The 18749-nt window shown below is 58.4% G+C and overlaps 1 long non-coding RNA gene across 2 annotated transcripts in view; it reads left to right on the top strand.

Annotated features, from left to right (window-relative positions):
* The window catches only part of LOC309861558, a 68836-nt gene that overhangs the window by 10226 nt on the left and 39861 nt on the right, over positions 1-18749 (top strand). The gene's annotated exons all lie outside the window — the stretch shown is intronic.

The following is an 18749-nucleotide window of genomic DNA, read 5'->3' as shown; positions in this document are numbered from 1 at the left end:
GGTCCTAGACTCCGAGGGGTCACCTCACAGACTACAGCCTCACGTCCAGTCCTGCCTCACTCCCGGGACCCCCTGTCCCAGACCAAGGACGGCGCGGACCGAGAAAGTGGTGATAAGCTCACGACCAAAATGTGACGGCAGGGGGGATGTGTTTCCGAGCACTGCCCGATGGGGGACGGAGTGTGACCGCCCGGCTCTCGGTACATGGGGCTCATCCTGCCTCCGGGTCTGCGCTACTCTGACCCTGCTCGCCGCGAGCGGCTGGGAACATCCTCCTCACGTGCACAGAGAGCTGAGCCCACGCCGGACGTGGGTCCCTCGGTGTCCACGGGGCTCGTGAAAGGTGGCGCTATGTCCATCTGATCCCCCGTGTCCGGCCCACGTGCACTGCCACACGGAGCGGACCACGTATCTCTGGCGATGCCCAGGATTGAGTGTGTTGGGATACAAAGGCCTGGCCACCGGGCCTTAGCCAGGGCCACCTCTGGGGTACCGCTCTCACGCAGAGCTCCCGTGGGATTAGGGGACACTGGCCTTCTCCTAGCCCTGTCCCTGCCCTCCCCCGTCCCTGCCCTTCCCCTCCCCCCACTGCCCTCAGGCTGTTCCAGACTTCTCTCCCTCAGTAACCGTAAGAATCTCCCGCTCAGAAGGGAGGGTCTGATACAGGTGTGACTGGTCAGGGTAGGCTTCCCTGAGGGGGAGGTCACTGCTGTGAGGCCAGGACAACAAGCAGGAGTTCACATGACTCAGGGATGGACGCCGAGGGAAGAGCCTGTGCAAAGGTCCTGCACGGGGAAGCAGCCGGTGGACGGAGGGTCGAGGAAGGGAACAGAAAACGGAATCATGAAATCCTGTGGAGCCCTTCAAAACGAAGCTTCTGTGGAACGTCTATGACAGACAATTCTTTCTTTTTAAGATTTTATTTATTTATTTGAAAGAGAGCGCGCGAGCAGGGCAGTGGCAGAGGCAGAGGCAGAGGGAGCAGCCTCTCCTTCGAGCAGGGAACCTGATGCGGGGCTCCATCCCAGGATCCGGAATCATGATCTGAACCACAGGCAGACGCCTCCCAGACGGAGCCCCCAGGCGCCCCGATGCAGACAATTCTTAAGAAAATGTTCTATGGAAATGACAAGACACAGCAGGTATGGCTTCAAGCCCGAGTATTGGGTCTTTGCGGAGACAAAGCCACAGGGAAGGTGGCAGCCGTGGCTCCAACTGCCTCCCCCTCTGCCTCTGCCGGTATATGAGGCTCTCACACATCGGGACAAGTCCGTGTGGTGGGACACAGCTCAGAGCGTTAGAACTTTTCCTTCTGGGTATTTGCTGGACGGTGAACTTCTTTTGGAAGCTCTTTTCCTAAGGCTTCTTCATGAACCCACTGAGGAGATGAGGCCAGGTCACTCGGGATTCACGCACACGAGCCGTGCGGTGCGGAACTCCGTGCTCAGCTCACGGCGACGCGAGAGTCTTCGGACGCGCGCGTGGCCACCGCGCAGGGGAGACAGCGGAACTTTATGGGGTCATGACTGCCTGAGCCTCAGGCGGCTGTCAGCGCGCGCGGGCGGCCAGCGTCCGAGGCTGGGGACTCATGCTGCGTGGGGGGCACGTCCTGTGGGGGCCCTGACCTTGGCCCCAGGCACCGGCCCCAGGTTGGAGGTGACCCGCGATGGGACAGCTCAGAGCTACAGACATTTGTTCTGTCAGAGGTCAGAGGTCAGAAGGCAGGAAATCAAAGGTCAGAGTGCCGGCTTGTCGGCTCCTTCTGAATTCTCTGAGAAGGGATGTGGTCCAGGACTGTCTCCAGCTGCTGGGGCTGCTGGTGTCCTCTGTGTGCATGGCTTCTGGGTGCCTCCGGCCACTGCCACCTCCATGTGTCTGTGTCGGGGGCACAGGGTTCTGGTGGGTCAGGCCCCGCCCTAGTGACCACTGTGACCGGTCGGCTCCGTAAAGACCCGTCTCCGTTAAAGCCACGCTCTGGCACTGGGGCTAGACTCTAACACATCTTTTAGGGGGATGCAGCTCAGCTGCTAACCCCCACTCTTCGGGTGGACACGGCCCCGGGGCACCGTGTGGGCTCCTGCGCCGTTGCTTCCCAGCCGCTGGGGCCCGTTTGCTTAGGGAGTGTCTGACCTAAAGCTCGCACACGCTCAAGGCCACTCCCATGAGCCCAAAGCAGGAGGCACTCGGAGTCTTGGCTCGGCCCTTGTGATCGGCACCAACCTGAGCCTGCCGGCCAGCTTTCATACCTGGCGGGACACTGGGTAGGGCTGTGCAGGTCCCCGACAGGGGGCCCGGCTGGCAACTGTTGGCTGACCCCAGCAGAAACCCCAGGAGCGAGGGCACGATGGCCCTTGAAATGGGGTCCGCCTGCAAGGGAGAGCAGGTCCAGGCTGGGAGGGCTCTTTCTGGCATCCTGAGCAGGCCGGTGGGGGCAGCTGGCAGCACCCCAGCACCAGAGAGGCTCCCCTCAGCCAGCTGCGTGGGTGAACGGCCCCTCCCAGGGCAGGGTCTCTGGAGGGAGGTGCAGCTGGCTCCCCGCCCCCCGCTCCCTGCCCCCCGAGGCCAGGCTGTGGGACAAGCTTCAGCTGCAGGCACGGGTGCTCGTGTCCCTGATGCTCTCTGGGCGCGTGCTACATCCCCTCCAGCATGACAGGGTCCTGTGGGCTGGGGCGGAGACACGCGGGCGCTCTCGTCCGTGCCGCCCCTGAGTGGGCGAGGTCTGGGTTCAAGTCTGCCCGTTTCCCTCCGTGGCTGAGGGGCCTGGGCTGTGGCCCGTCCCTCCGCCTCAGGCGGGAGCGTCCGGAAGCACGAGCAGGAGGGTCTGGCATGGGCGACCCCTGGTCAGTTCACGGCAGGCAGAGAGACTCACTTCCCGCGCTTCTCCCTCTGCTGCAGCTCGGGGGAGCCGCTCACGGGCCTTAGCTCGGGGCGCCTCAGAACGTCAGGCCCCCACGGAGCCCCACCTGCTGTCCAAGCCCGCGTGAGCGCACGTGCCGCCACACACTCGGGAGAACGAAACGTCCTCCTCTTCGTGGGGCCCCCCGGGGGGCCTGTGCCTCTCAGAGCTGGGGCGGGTGTCGCGCTCTGTGGGGGAGGGGCCGCTTGAGGGGACGGGCTCTTTCTGGACGAAGCCCCAGGGGTCAGCGCTTTCAAAGACAGCTCCTTTCCTGGGGGGCTCATCGTAAGCGCTGCCTCCACTTAGGGGGACCCCAGCCAGCCATGGGCCGAGGGAGGTCGGGTGCCACACAGGCCCGCGAGCGTCTGCGGGCAGCGAGCGCTGGTGGCTGCTGCAAACAGGAGCTTCTCTCTGGCTGACACTTCAGAATCAGCAGGTCAGGGGCATGGTGCCAGGTACTAGAGCCCAGGCCTGGCGGCTTTGGCTCCCAGAAGCAGGACGTGGGTGCATCCACACAGGGCGTGCTGGGGCGGGGAGGCAGGAGGCTGTCTCATGGCTGCGCCCCTCCCTGGGCTCTCCTGTCCTGCCCGCGGGGTGGGGACATCACCCCTTTGTTCCGCTTGGAGCACAGGCTCCAGGACTCCTGGCCCCGAGGGGTCTGCGAGGGCACCCGAGCGCGCACAGCTGTCCCTTGTAGCCAAGACTCTGGGCTTCCCGATGAGGCTTCACTTCGGGGGTGTTTGGAGGAACTGGAGGACCCCTGAGCAGAGAAAAGTGTGGGGCTGAGTCTGGGGGTCCTGCTGGGGGGCTGAAGAGGTGTGTGGAGGAGGTGCACAGAGATTTGCCCGAAATTTCCACTCCTGACCCAGTAGCAATAGTATCTTGCTGCGGAAGTGAGCCTTAGAGAAAAGTCTGGAACGTGGATCTTTCTGTGTGTTGGGTCCAGGGGCTTCTAGATCTCCAGCACGGCCACCGGCGCGGGTGCTGGCCGTCAGTCATGATGAAAAGCCAGTTTCTTCCTTCGACGGAGATCACTGCAGCCCTGGCACTCGGCCAGCCGCCCTCCTTGTCTCAGGTCCTTCCTCCTCTTCAGGCGCCAGGCTTGGTGGGAAGGTCAGGTCTCAGGGACCTTGAGGACACACGGGACCCCGCGCTGCAGGGCCTACTGCTTGCCGTCTGTCCCACACGGGCCCGGGGCGAATGGCACCCCGCCAGCGCGTCGGGGGGTCACCTCCCGTGGAGACCACCACCCTCTGACTTCTCCCATCCCGTGGAGCCTCTGGGGCAAGGGGAGCTCAGAGACCGAGTTCATGCCGGGCCTGGAGCCGCCAGCCCCCTCCCTTCTTGTGCACGAAGACGACCGGGAGCGAGCGCCAGCGTTCCATTCCTTCTCCAGGGCCGCCTCAGTCACACGCTGGGTCATGGTGCAGCCCGGCCTGCCGGGGGTGACTCACCGCCCACCAGATGTCCGGGCTTGGGACTTCCCTCCGGCCACTTCTACTCAACTGAACGGGAAGGACGGGGCCGGCCCCGAACAGAGCCAGTCCCTCCACCCCACGCGTCTGCCCAGCCGCCTCACCTGGGTGCCGCTGGCCAGGCAGGGGTGGGCACCGGGGTGATCGTCCTGCCCCCCGCAGCCCCGTCCTCGGGCAGTCCCCGAAACCCACGCCCACAGCTGGGTGCAGTGACAGCTTACTCCCAGCTGAGCCTGAACGTGAAATACAGTGAAGTGATTTCTGAGACAAAGCTCATTTTGAAGGATTGTAATTTGGGAGACTCTGGTCCATCTGTTAGGCGACCCGAATGAGAGCTCGGCATGTTGCTTCCGCGCGTAAGACGCCCATGGGCTCTGCACTTTGTTTTGTTTTCAACTAGGAACTTTATCATCACGTGGTTCTCATGACCAGAGCAGGATTGGAGTTTGCAAAGCGTTTTACAGAATTACCTTGTGGGGACCCCGACAGTGCAGGGGAGGGGTTATCCTGCAACTTCCGGGCGAGGGGGCAGAGGAAGACAGAGACTCTGAAGCAAACAGCCCTGCCTGGGGCGCCCCTCGGCAGGCCTGCTGGCCGCCGTCCTCCAGGAGACACGGCAGGTCCCCACTGGGACCCTCCCGCAGGAGCCCTGTTAGGTCCTCTGCGTTTTCCCTTCTGGTTCTTTGGAGGCGAGGGCACGGCTCCGAACGCGGGCGGGGGGGCCGGCATTCCCCAGCACCTGCGAGCCAGCCGGGGCCACACCTGCGTTGCTGTGGGATGTTGGTCGCAACCTGTGAGCCAAGAAGAGCCCCATCGCTTATTTATTCTGATTTCCTCAGTTTTTACCCAGGGTCTGCCCTGCGCCCCAGCAGCCTGCCCCGGCTCCCACGTGACATTCAGCCTCCTCCGGGCTATGGCGGTTTCTCAGACTTGCCTTGTCCTTGGTGACCTGGACCCTTTTAAGGAGGACTGGGCAGGTGTTTTGGAGAATGTCCCTCAGCTGGGACGAGCCTGGTGGGTTGTGGGTTTGGGAGGAAAACTGGAGAGCAAGCCGTCGGGGATGTCGAGCTTGGCCTCTGGCTGAGGGGCGTCCGGGGCTTCTCCGCTCTCGGTCCCTGTGCACAGCCCACACGTGGGCGAGGGAACTGCGTGGCCCTGAGCGTGGAGCGGCCTCTCCGCTCACCGGGAGTCCTCTGTCCTGGAAGCAGCTTTCGCCTCCTGGGTGTGGATCGACCCGACTGCTGACATCTGTGTGGACACGAGGTGGGCTCCTGTGGGTTTTGGGTTAGGACCTGGGGCCCGTGGGCATCGCTGCCCACGCTGTTCCCGAGGCAGGCATGGTGCACGGAGGTGTGGCTGCTGGGCTGCCGCAGAGACGCTTGGCCCCTGCGCGTTGTGGCCGGATCTGGCTCTGTCTTGGTCTGTCCTTGGTCTGCGGCGTCTCTGTCTTCTCTCTCTTCTGATCTGGGTTATCTCGTGTTGTATGAGTCCCTCTCCACAGCGCACACGTTCTCTGCAGGAGCAGGCCTCCTGCCCCCGCCCCGCCTGCCCTCCCGCGCTGTGAGCTGACCACAGCCATGTCTTTGGGGAACCAGGAGCCCACCGCTAGGACACAGGCCGGACACAGGCCTGCAGAATCCTGCCGGGAAAAGGATGGGCCCCACCTGGCTCCACGTCTGTGGTCTGTCACTTGCAGTGCCACGGAGGCTGGAGTGAGGGTCAGCGAGTGGCTAGTGCCCCCCAGGCCCCCGGCGCCGGACTGCGGTCTGCTGCCATCTTGTTTGCTGGCTCTGGAGGGACGAGCTCCTGGCTGTCTCGGGGCAGCCCGGAGAGGGGGGTCTGCTCCGTCCCGCCTGTGGGCCCCGCTGAGCCCTGGCCCTGCTTGTACTTTGTGCTAGATGACGTGTCCACCCCAGCTGAACGCATTTCCCAGCAGAAGCCGTCCTGGCACAGGGGGAGCCTGCCAGGTCAGGTTAGGTCCCGGGTGGGGAGGAACGGGGGCAGTTAGAGTCGGCGCCCCTCTGCACCCTGTCCTGCTTGCAAACCCTCCCACTTGCCAAAACCTCGTGACCTGCAAACCAACACTTTGTGGCACTTTCATGGACATTTCCGGGTGGCTAGAGCGATGGAAATTGGGGTTTGGCCTTCCTGTCTTAGCCCCTTCTATAGACATGAGGCCATTTCAACCAACCGACAGCCTTGGTTTCTGCGTTTTTGTGTTTTTGGATGGTCACTTCGCTGTTTAAATTGCTTTAATGCAGTGTTTGGGGGGGCGTCGGGGGGCTGCGTGCTGCGGTTCATGAGAACAGGCTGCCTTGCTCTCACTAGAGTCAAGCCACAGGGATTTAAACAGATCAGTGTTTCCTTCGACTACAAAACCGCTCAAATGATTAAGTTGAGTCCCAGTTTCCAAAGAAGACAAAACACCGTGTTAGCTGGCTACTCCTGGGTCTGACCTTCACCCGGAGGTATCCGGCACCCTCTCCTCATCTACAAGCAGACCTCCCCACCCCCCCACGACAGGGACCTGCGTTTTAGACACTTCTTCAGTGACACAGGACACATTTGTGGCCGCTCCTTTATCCTGAGAGCCCTGAGGAGCGGATGTGGGGCAGCAGGGCCCAGACGACCGGGGAGCACCCCCCAGGAGAAGGCTAGTTCCTCTGCGCAGACGGGGAGTGCCCAGGCCACCCTGCTCAGAAAGCTCTGCTTCAGATTCCAGAATCACGACCATGATGGGAGGCACTGAGCCGGGGAGCCCACTGCCCACAAGACCGTCTGAAGACTCAGACGTAGGAGCAGATTTGCTCCTGCCTGGTTCACGGCTGGCTCCTACCTCTGCTCCCTGGGCATTCACGGCCGGCTCCTACAACTGTGAAAACACATGCTAGCGTGGTGGTTAATTTAAGGGTCAGCTTGACTGGATCATGGGGCGGCCGGAGATGGGGTCCTCCCGATCAGGACCGCAGCGTCCAGTCGGTGCAGGGCCCGTGCTCCCTTGCTCGCTGCGTGGGCCCTTGGATGGCACGGCTCTGGCTCCGTGGCTGGCACAGCCCGGCCTGCAGTAGGCGAAGCGAAGCTGCTGAATGAGTTTTACTGGAGAGAAGGGACCGTTCAGACGTGCTCCACGTACGGTTGACGGTGGCTGTGAGTCACACGGAAACTCTGCTGTTGGGGGATTCCTGAGGACCTGGTTTTAGTTCATGAGGAGTGTGAGTTACAGATTCTGTTGAGAAAGACACTGGCTGGTTTCATCATGTTGTTGGGCAACAACGAAATCGGTAACTAAGTGCTTCCAAGAAGAATTCCCGCCAGGTCGCTTCTATCGAATGAATGTATGGTCATTTATTTTACCGTAAAAATTACTCACTCACAAACAGAAGCTTTAGAAATCCGCACGGTTTGCCCTCTCCGCATGGGTTCCGACACTTACTTAACGGGGCGTTTTCAGTCTGTCGGCCTCACGGGCAGGCTGGGAGCCCCAGTGTTGGAGAAATGGAGAGTCCCGGGTCCCCTGACTGTGCTCTGTGGCTGGTGGTGTCGGGACTCTGCCTCTTAGACAATCACTCCCAGCCGTTCTTACGGCCCCGACGCCCGGGAGCCACCGCGTGGGCCCGCCTGCTGGTGCCGCGGTGTGCGCTGGAGCGTCAGGCTTGGCTGAAGCCGCTCGGCGGGTGACAGCGACCACCCTGGGAGGGGCTGCCCGGCGAGGAGCATGGCTGAGCACACCCGGGGGTCTGGGTGACCCGCTTGAGGGACGCATCAGCCCTCAGAACCAACAGACTCCACGACTTCGTCTCTGGCCGCAGCAGAGGTTGCGTGTCCCCAACTCCGCGGCGGGAGCGCGGACACGTGCAAGACCGCCCCCTCCTCCGCGACGGGCTGTGAAGGGGAACGTACCACGTCCTCCTTGCTCGGCCCCTCCAGGCCGTGTGGCGCTGCTGGGGTCCCCGCTGCCCGATCCGACCCGCTGCGCGCTAGACACGGCAGGACGCCCACAAGCTCCCATGGCCGCCGACCTTCTGGAGCAGCACTTCCCAGATCCTGCGGCCGCCTAGGGCTCGCCCCCGTCTTCTCCCAGGTGACAGACCTCTGCTGGGCCCTGGAGAGCCTGGCTGGGCTGGCCAGCGCCGGCCCCGGCCCCGCGTGTCCCACCGCCCCTCGGTGGGGGAAGCTTTCCTCTCTCTTGTTCACGTTCATTTAGGAGCACTTTAGGGTGAAGACGCTGTTACCCAACAACACCGAGATAATGAGGAGCTCCCGTGATAGCGATGGGCCAGACCCATGGAAAGGCACCACGAGCTGTGAAACCGACCTGACTTTTCAAGAGCCCTTACGGGCCGCTTGGCACCGAGCTGCCTCGTGCGGGGCAGTTCACACAACCACAGGCCAACGGAAGTGACACGGGATGATGGAGGTGTTTGCTTAACCCAGCGCAAGGGAAGTAGAGAGAAAACAGCAGCAAAGAGGCGGTGGCGCAAGGACCGAAATGAGCCAGAAGAGTGCACTGAAACTGATGTTACCAGAAGTCCTAGCTTACGTTAATGCAAACTAAATTAGTGCCAGGAGCACCAGGCTTGAAAAGGTTGTAAGAGAATAGAAGTAAGTGGTGCCCCGCAGACTTTAACCGCAGAAAGCGGGTTAGCGGAGATAGGACCCGGTTCGGTAGGCGTTGCTGTGAGGACGAGTGCTAGGGACAGAGGGACGACTCGCGAAGACGGCCACTCCATCCAGGGACGACCTGACAGTTTTAAATTGGATGCATCTGATAACGGAATCTCAAAGATATGTATAGCAAAAATCAACAAAATGAAACTAAGTAGTCGAACCCACAGTCACAGCAGGCTGTTTGAATATGGCTTTCCCCATAACCGCACAATCAGAACAAGTCAGTTACCCAAACACGTCTAGTTGGCCCTGGTGGGGCATTGCCGGCCAGCCCGTGGGACGCGTGCTCTCGCGAAGTACGTTGGCGAGCATGGATCATACGCTGGCCCAAAAAACGAGCTTCAGTATATTTAAAGAAATTAAAATAATAAAACATATTCTGACTACAAGAGAGTAAAGCTAAAAATCAATAGCAAAAACTCACTTCAGAAAGCAGCCCTCCAGTATTATGCCGAGTGGAGTAAGTCAGAGGAAGACAACTATCATATGATCTCTCTGATATGAGGAGGTGGAGACGCAACGTGGGGGTCTGGGGGGCAGGGAAGGAAAAAACGAAACAAGATGGGATCGGGAGGGAGACAAACCATAAGAGACTCTTAATCTCACAAAACAAACTGAGGGTTGCTGGGGGGAGGAGGTGGGGAGAGGGGGGTGGGGTTATGGACACTGGGGAGGGTGTGTGCTACGGTGAGTGCTGTGAAGCCTGTAAACCTCGCAATTCACAGACCTGAACCCCTGGAGCTAATAATACATTATATGTGAATTAAAATATTTTTTATAATATATTATAATATTCCAGATATTTGAAAATCAACCTGTGCTGTTCTAAATAACGTATATGTCAGAGAAGAAATCGAAGTTTAAAATGATTGAAATTTAAAACTATTTGGAATTGAATGCTACAGAACATAACAGAATGGCGGGATTCACCTAATGCCTCACTTACAGGAGAATTTACAGCCGTAAATGCATAGAAAACAAGAGTGTTTGGAAATCAGTAATCTGAGTGTCTTCTTGGGAAAGTTAGAAAACTGAAAATAAATTCAAAGTAAACAGGACAAAGTAAACAATAAAAGAGACAGAAATCAATGAAGTAAAAGCACAGGCCGCGTCCAACTGTGAGAAACCGATTCACCAAACCGACGTAAGAAGAAAAAGAAAACGGGCGTGAGCTGCGTCTGTGAACGAAGCCGGGTCTGTATGTGGAAGGCAGACGGCACACCCCGGGCATTCACTGGTGTACCCCACCCAACGCAGGAGAAAGCGCAAATATTAAACAAATTCTCTCAGAGAATAGGAAAGGAGAAAATCTTCCCAGATTTTTTTCGCCACTCACAGGGCCTTGCTAACAAAACCTCATGAAAATGTAAGAGGAGAATTACCAATTTTTCTCATGAACGAAGATGTAAAGAAAACTCAGGAACCGTGGGAGAGTTGTAAATGCATGTTACTGAGTGAGAGAACCCGAGAGGCTGCGTACTGGGGATTCCAGCTCTGGGACATTCTGGAAAAGCAAAACTAGGGACACAGCACAAAGATCAGCGGAGGCCGGGGGTCGGGGGTGGAGGCGTGAAAGGGCAGAAAACGTAGGATTTTTAGGACGGTGAAAACACTCTCTGTGGTAGCCCAGGGGTGGGGAGACCTGCCGTCCCAGGTTTGTCCAAACCCCACGTGCAACACCGGCTCCTGGATTGCAACAATGTATCGCGCTAATGCAAGATGCCGGCCACAAGGGAAATGGGCTGGCAGAGGTGGCGGAGACCAGGGTGTATTCCGGAACTCTGTGCACTTTCTGCTCAATTTCTCTGTCGACCTAAGCATGTTTTGAAAAATAAAATCTATAAATTATTTTAAAATCTGTTATATTTTTATGTATTAGCAACAATCAGAAAACCAGTTTTGAATACTTACACCTGCACCAAAAAAATAATAAAATAACTGAGAACATAATCAAACCAAAGATGTATGAAGTGTTTTACAAAAACGTACACAAATTATTCAGGGAAAATTGAGAAGTCCGGAAGGTGAGACATACCACGGTCCTGGACGCGACGGCTCGTGTGTGAGGACGCGCGTTCTCTCCGAGGTGTGACCCAGATGAGAGGCTCGGCGGGTGGCGCGTGCGTGTGCACGTTGGGAAACCAGTTCTAGAATGTGTGGAAATACGCAGAGTCCGTGATAGACAGTACAGCCTTGAGGAAGGACAGAGTTGGAACATACTCATGCGGGACGTGGGACTCATTTTATGGGCCCAGCACGCTTCTGCTGCGCAACTCTGCTACCCCGTGGGACTCATTTTAAAGTTGCAGCAAGGACCGGTGTGGCTCTTGAAGGAAGACGGGAAGAAGCAAGGGCTCTAGAAACACATTTGCACACTTGACTTACACCCACACGGCGCTCAGCTCCTAGGTGTGCACTGAGCACGAGCGTGTACGTGTGCTCACCAAAACACACGCGTTGGAACGTTCACAGCCTCCACCTGGAGGCCCCCCAGTGCCGTTAACAAGTGGCTGAGCAAGCGAAGGCCGTGGCGCCTGCACAGCACAATCCGATAAACGTGCAGGATAAGCAACGCGCAAGCGCACCGGGCACGGGCACAAGTCCCCACGGCCGGGGCAGCATCCGGAGCAGCGAGGGTGCGTCCGGACTCCGTGGGGGCTTGGCCGAGCTCAGTGGTGGCGTCTGGGTGGCGACGGGGCCCCCGCAGGGGTCCTGGTTTTGACCTCAGTCCTGCTTATGTTGGTAAAGACACAAAGGCCACTGCGTGTCACATGTCATCTTAAAGATCTCTTAAAAATACAGCATTTTAAGAATATTTGCACTTCCTGCTCTCATACCACCTAAATAATCATTTCAAAACCATCATTAGTTTAAAATCACTGCGGGTTCAAACCACTCTGGGTGAAAGCAAACCTGTTTCTGTCGGCGGTGTTTGCTCAGCTCTGAGTCAATATTGTCCCTGTGCCTGGACCAGCGCCCGCGTACTGGGGCCGATGGGTTGGTGATGTTGCACGTGGCCAACACCTGCTCCCAAGGGACACACAGGACCACTGTGCCCGGACAGCAGCCCCTCATGGGACCCACGGGGAGCCGGGGATGGGCATGAGGGGGAGACCCGTCCATGGCACCTGACCTGTACCAAACTTTGTGAATTTTTGGCCACTTTGCCTTCATTTTCTAGAGGACACAACCCAGACTTTCTGAAAATGCGGCCAAGTTGCTTTATTCCCTAACCGCCCGGCCGAGTGCTGTCACACGGGCTCAGCTGCGAGGTGGGTCGGCAACCGCGCCAGACAAGCATTGAGGAGTGTCCCCGGGTCGCTGGGGTCCCACGGCACAACCACGGGATGGGTGGGTAAAATATGCAAGTTGTATTTTCCCCCAGTTTTTAGTTTTTTAGTTGTGATAAGACATGCACATTGGAGAGCACAGGACAAAACTGTGTGCACGTGGGTCCTGTCCCGATGAGGACGGGGCAGAGCCCGCACTAGCTGCTCATCCTGGGACAGGCAGGAGGGCGCAGGATATTAACCCTTTGATAACCCGGCCAGGGAGAAAGGATGGGCCGCGCTTTCAGTGTGTGCAGGTGTGGGATTGCTGCTTCAGAGTGAAACCGGGAGTCCGCTTTCTGCGGTTACTCCGGAAAGGAAACATGTTTCCAGAAACCCTCAGAAGGTTGTCCTGTAGTGGGTCAGCGTGGACAGCCTCGACCGGCACCGATGCAGGCTCCAGGGGCCGTCTGACCCCCACCTGAGTGTCACCACTGCCGGCTCCCACCCGGAGTGCTGCCCCTGCCGCCTGTGGCTTCTGCTGACAACACTCCAGGACTCGCATCATTAGGCCTGTGTGGTTCCCAAGACCGGTCCCATCCCTGTGTCCCCAACCTCACCACACACACCTCCCTTGTCCATGAGGGAGCTGGTAGAGCCACACCTACTGAAAGCCGGTCCCTCAGAGTCCCCCGGTGTCCCGTGCAGGCAGACCTTCCCCCGCCCCAGCTCCCTTGGGCACCAGGCACTGTCCTCTCTCTGGAACCACCAGCACCGTCTGCACTCCCTCTCCTCTGGCCTTCGTCGCCCATGTCCCCTCATTCGTGGACAAGTCATCCTTGGCCACGGGCCAGGAGCTCCATGAAGACAGAGCTCTGGCCAGGGTGGGGGCCCAGGAGGCGACAGGTGGAAGATGTGGAGGAAGGGTTCAAAGGGAGACTCTGTCCCAGGAGGGTCCTGCGGGAGTTTCTGGTCGCACTGCATGTTTCATTTAGATCCGGCTGATCTTTGCTCAAAAGGGGCCAGAACATGGGTCAGCACCGCGAGCACGTGCTGCGGCTGCCCAGCGAGGGTGTTCCGCCACCTGTGGGCACCTCCGGCTGCCTTTACCAGCCAGGAGCATAGTCCCGGCCAAGCCTCAGCGCCGGTTCTGTTCTCCCATTGGACGTGGTCCCAGGTCCAGGCTTGGGCCACTGGGTCTGGCCTGCTCCTGCCAAAACCCCGAGGGCGTGGGCGCCACAGGCCATGGTGTTGGGAGCAGGCCCAGCGCTGGCCCGGGTCCCACGGTTAGGTCCGCCCCGGGCCCCTGGGTTCTGTCTCTGTACGTGATTTGCTCTGTTTAGGAGAAGAGATCATTTGACTTCGTGGACCCTTTCAAGTGTCAGTTTAGGGGGAGATTATCAAGCTGTCCTGCCTGAAGAGCACACGGCAGCCCGGAACGGGGCCAGCCTCCCGCAGCTCTAAGAAGATGGCTGGGCACCTGCATCCGGCGTCTGCGCGAGAGTGCGTGCTGAGACCCATGTGTCTGCCTGGTTCCTCATGGAAGGAGGCTTCGGGGATGCCAGGAGGTGCCCAGAGGCGTATGTGCCTGAGCAGGGGAGGGGCCCCACCAGCGTGGCTCCTCCATGCGGTCCCGAGGGGACCCGACTGGCCCACTGATGGGGGCAGACCTCCTTGCTGTCTCTCGCCGTCCACTTGCCACTATCAGCCCATCCAGGGGCCACGTGTGGGCGCTGCTTTGGAGGCACCATCGCATGCCCCCGTGACCACTTACTGTGAAAGCCATCCTGACGCCCCCTGCTGCCCCACCCATGGCCAAACCTAGATCTGAACTCGGACACCTCCCATCCACGGACAGCGTGAGTTCACAAGTCGGCCACGCCACACATGGCCACGTCTGCCGTTTGCACTGACGGTTCCGCAAGGACATTTCTAGCATGACAAAGGGCAGGAAAGTGGGGAAGCTGAAGACCAGGAGGCTGCTAGCTCCATTTTAAATTAAATTCCAAGTGCCCCCCAAATGTTCACTCCTGGCAACGTTGAGAGCAGAGCCTGTAGCCGTGGCTGTGAGGACTGGCCTCAGCCGCAGTGGACAAAGCCAGAAAGAACAAGAACTTACAGAGCCAGGATCTGGTGGATGGTCCTGCCCTGGCTGCTGGGGCGGCGCACGGTCGGGCGGGGACCTGCCCCTCCATTTGTGCCTCTGTCTCCTACAGGGGCTCTAAGTTCAAGATGCAGCCCCCATGTCCTCCAGAAACAAGCCCCTAAAGGAAAGAATGTGCGTCTCTCTTCCCTAAGGACACTTGCCTGGAGACACACATCCTTCCTTCCCATCTCGAGCCTCTGCCCGGGACCCTGCCCTGGGGTCAAGCAGATGCAGGGCGGCCAGGACGCGAACTTGTCCGGCTAAACTCTGGGGACTCTCTTGTACGGAACAAGGAGGGACGCATTTGCTGCTCAGCTGGGGGTTTGCCACGGGCCCGTTCTCCCCTGCCTCTGAGAAAAGACCCAATGATTGCAATCTGAGCTATGAAAAGTTGTGATTTTAACTTTAATTTTGTTGCTTCCTAGAGCGCTTGAGGACTTCCTCACCCGCCATCGGCCGTCAGAAGGCCCTCCTCTGGGAACTGCTCGCTTGTGACTCGTTCTCCTATTGCATGTCTGCTCTGCTTGTCGGGTTTTCAGAGTTCTTTACATATGCTGGGTAACAGTTCTGACGGCCATGTATGTTGCAAATTTCCTAGTCTGTTTACTTACTGTCTTTTAGCAGTTTCTGATTTCTGGGTGGTCAACTTGACCTGTTGTTTTATTTGTTGAGCCTTTTCTCTGGTATCCCATTTAAGAAGGACCTAATTCCCAAAGATCATAAGCCGACTGTCTTCTACTTGCTCCTAATACATCTGTAGTTGTCTCAGTGTTTAGGCCTTAAAGTTTATCTTTGGGATGTACTTTTCTCCTCCTAAATCTATAGTAATTTGTCAAATATAATTTATTAATCAATTTATCTTTCCACCATGTCTTTGGATGTCATGAAAATCAAGAAATACATTCATACACGTACATAGACCTGCCTCACTGATTTGCTTGACCGTGCTTCCTCTAACATTTTACAAACTTCTGAGTTCTAGGTGGAGTACCCCTCATCACTTCCTATTTGCTCTTGCCAAGTATTTCTTGGTTACTTTGTAGTTTATTCTTCCATGTGAATTTTGGAGATCTGATTCTATTGAGGTTTTGATGAGGATAACATTGAAATTATAGAATTGACACTTCACACACGCAAGCCTTTCCATTCATGAACATTGTATACCTGTCCAGTTATTTAAGGGCTCATGTCTTGGAACTTAGTTTTTCTGTCATGTTTCACTAATACACAGAAAAAAGTGTGTGAATTGAAACCAAAGGGACCAAAGGTTCCCCCTGTTCTACAGATGAGGGAGGAGGTGGCTGCTTCCTTCTGAGATGATAGTCATCCACACTACCCATGCTGCTGATTGTCACCTGTCCTCGGTGCCTTGGAGCTGTCCAGGGTCTTGTCTTCCTGGCTCACACTTGTCACACACGGTGTGTTTCTACTTCCAAGGCCTCGAGGTGGACATTCTGGAAATGCCCAGAGACATGCCTCAGTAGGGACGTGAGCTTTATGAATTTCATAGTAAAAGAAAAGCCAACACTAGAAACATGTGACGCAGGAACCACAGATGAGAGCACATCATTCGAAGATCAGCTCTTGCCATCTGTGGATTACTTCCCACCTCTGCGGGGAGCCTGCTGGTGGGACCTCGACATTTGTAGCAGTCCTTTGTCATTTTGTCTTTCTTGCATCCAATCCCCTTTCTGCTTTTGCATAGCTCAGCCCTGAGGGCCCATGGCACAGGCATCCCCAAGTGGAAACCAGGATAGCAGAGGTTTTCTTCCCATATCCTGGTGGCCTGGGTGTTCCTGGACCCACAACTCAGGTTCCTGTGGGTCAGTGGTCAGTGGACGTGAGACATGCAGACATGAGCTCCAGTAAAGGTGACACCTGGCCAGTGGGTAACGTGTCAGCTCCCTGGAGAAACGTCCCTTGCTGGCTTCCTCCCTGCCGCATGGCTGGGGTCGCACAGGTTAGGGGTCCTGGAGTCTTCATATTTTTGTGGATTTTATTTCTTCCATTCATGACATACCCCTACCTGGGCCCTGCCAAATCACCTGGCGTCCGGGCTCCACGTGCCTCTGGTTCAGAAAGCTCCCACCCAGGCCACAAAGGGTCCTGCGTGGGCCAGGGCTTCCCAGGTTTCAGACGTGGACCCCGGCTCTCCAAGATCTGGATTCAGAGCAGAATCCATTTCAGGGAGGGTGACCAGGTCCCTGGGGGCCCTCAGGGTCCAGTGGCTAAGGCAGGACCTGCTTCTGGACCCAGTCCTTGGCTGGCCCCTGCCTCCAGCATCCTTGTGTGCATCTAAACCTCACTTTCCAGCCTTCCCGAAAGCTGGTGACTCCCTGATGTCCTTCCAGCGGTCCCAGTGCTTCTGATCTGGGCAGAGGTGGCTTTCTGCGGCTCACAGCGGGCAGTGGACAGGCACAGCCTGTCACACACCCTCGCTGGGGCGGGCTGTCAATGGCGGCCACGTCCACGTCCTGATCCCCAGAAGCTGTGAAGGTGACCTTTCTTTAAATAGGAGCAATGTGGTTCAGCAGATGTGATTAAGTTAGGGATCTTGAGAGAGGGGATTATCCTGGATTACTGCGTCGGTCCCCGGTGTCCTCGTGAGGGAGGCAGAGGAGGTCAGGTGCGCCCACGGTGAGGCCACGTGACGATGGAGGCAGGGGCTGGAGGGGCGCAGCCACAGCCCAGGGACGCCTGGAGCACCAGGAGCTGGAAGAGGCAGGAAGGCCCCCCACCCCCCAGAGCCTCCAGGGGGAGCAGGGTCTCCGTGTCAGAACTCCGGCCTCCAGGCTGGGAGAAGGCGACTCCCTGTGGCGCAGGGTGTCTGTGGTAGAGGCCGGTGTCAGCTGGGCTAGAGGAGGGGGTGCGGGTGGGAGCAGCCAAGGGCTCCCCAAATGCCCTGTAGGCTTCGCCCCTCCTGGCGGGGCTGGCTGTTTCGGTGCCCCGGTCTCAGGGTCTGCCCCACTCCGTGCTTCCATGTTTAGCTTACACCGAAGTGCGTCCCGATCAAGGGCACAGATCCTCAGCGTTTGGCTCACTTCCCGTGAGCATGGGGGTCTGCCCCCCAGGTCGCCCCAGGTAAACACGCCCCCGAGCAGTCGTTCTCGCACACGGGTTCACACTGGATCAGCCTGCCTGCTGGCAGACTCCCGCGGGCGGACCCTGGGGTCCCAGGTCCCTGCCTCCGCTGTTTGTACCCTGCAGCTCCCTCCCACACGGAGCAAGGTGCACCTCGGCGGCCACTGTGGGAATGGCGTGGCAGCCCCCGGGGGGTGGGACCCCGCAGCAGGGAACTAAAGCCGCAGAGCCTGCAGGTGCACCGTCCAGTAGCAGGTCCGCCGGCCCCATTAGGACGTGGGCTGTGACCACAGCCCTGATCAGCACGGCCCTGCAGCCTTGCGAAGGACACCCGGCCAGAACCCACAAGGCGTACCCTCCCAATTCCTGACCCACAGAAACCATGTGGTTCATGTTCACTGCTGTTTTGAGGCACTTTGGGGGCAGTTCCCTCACAGTCAGGAGCACGGTGTCAACGGGCTGTTGGGCGACACGGGCGCCTGCCTCTCCGTCTGCGCACCCTCCATGGTGCGAACCCGTTGTGCTGCGTTCCTCGGACCTCCTGGCTTGCGTCGGTGTTGGGCTGCCGCAGGGAAAGCTGCTATGAACGTTCTGCTGAAGCCTTCCTTCTGGTTGGGTGAGTACCCAGGAGTGGGCTTGATGGGCTCCCGGTAGGGGCACCCTTGGTTTTATAAGAAACAATCAGATCACATCCCCAAGTGGACGCACCACGTGACGCCCCCGCCACCGGCGAGCGTTCTGGCCGGTGGGGCTCATCCACACGTGGTGTTGTCGGGCTTGAGTTGTGGGGTGTGTGTGGCAAGACCGTGTGTGGAGGAGGCCGAGGGAGGCAGGTTCTAGAGCCTGCAGGAGCCGCCCTCCAGGGCCCGCGATGCCCCTCCAGTGCCCCCATCGGCTCCTGCTTCGTGTGACCCTGACATTCCCCACTGGACCCTCATTTGGGGGATGGCCCTAATTTCTGCCAGGTCGGTGCCTTGGGGGGTTCGGTACAGCAAAACGGTGCAAAGCCTGTGACGGCAGCTCTGGGGAGCCTGTGGGGCAGGCAAGGTGTGACATTGGATCTCGCCACGGGCTGATTGGGGTGGGGACGGGTCCTGAGAGTCCCCGAGGGCACAGCGAGAACTCAGTGCCACAGTCACGGCAGGTCCTCTGAGAGGCAGGGGCGGGGCCGCATGGAGAGCACAGCACGGGGCCCGGGGCGTCCTTAATTCCCA

Source organism: Mustela nivalis (genome assembly GCF_964662115.1).
Source record: "Mustela nivalis genome assembly, chromosome: 3".
In the NCBI taxonomy this organism is placed as follows: domain Eukaryota; kingdom Metazoa; phylum Chordata; class Mammalia; order Carnivora; family Mustelidae; genus Mustela; species Mustela nivalis.
The sequence above is the reverse complement of the archived record's forward strand: the minus strand, read 5'-3'. Positions and strand labels throughout refer to the sequence as shown.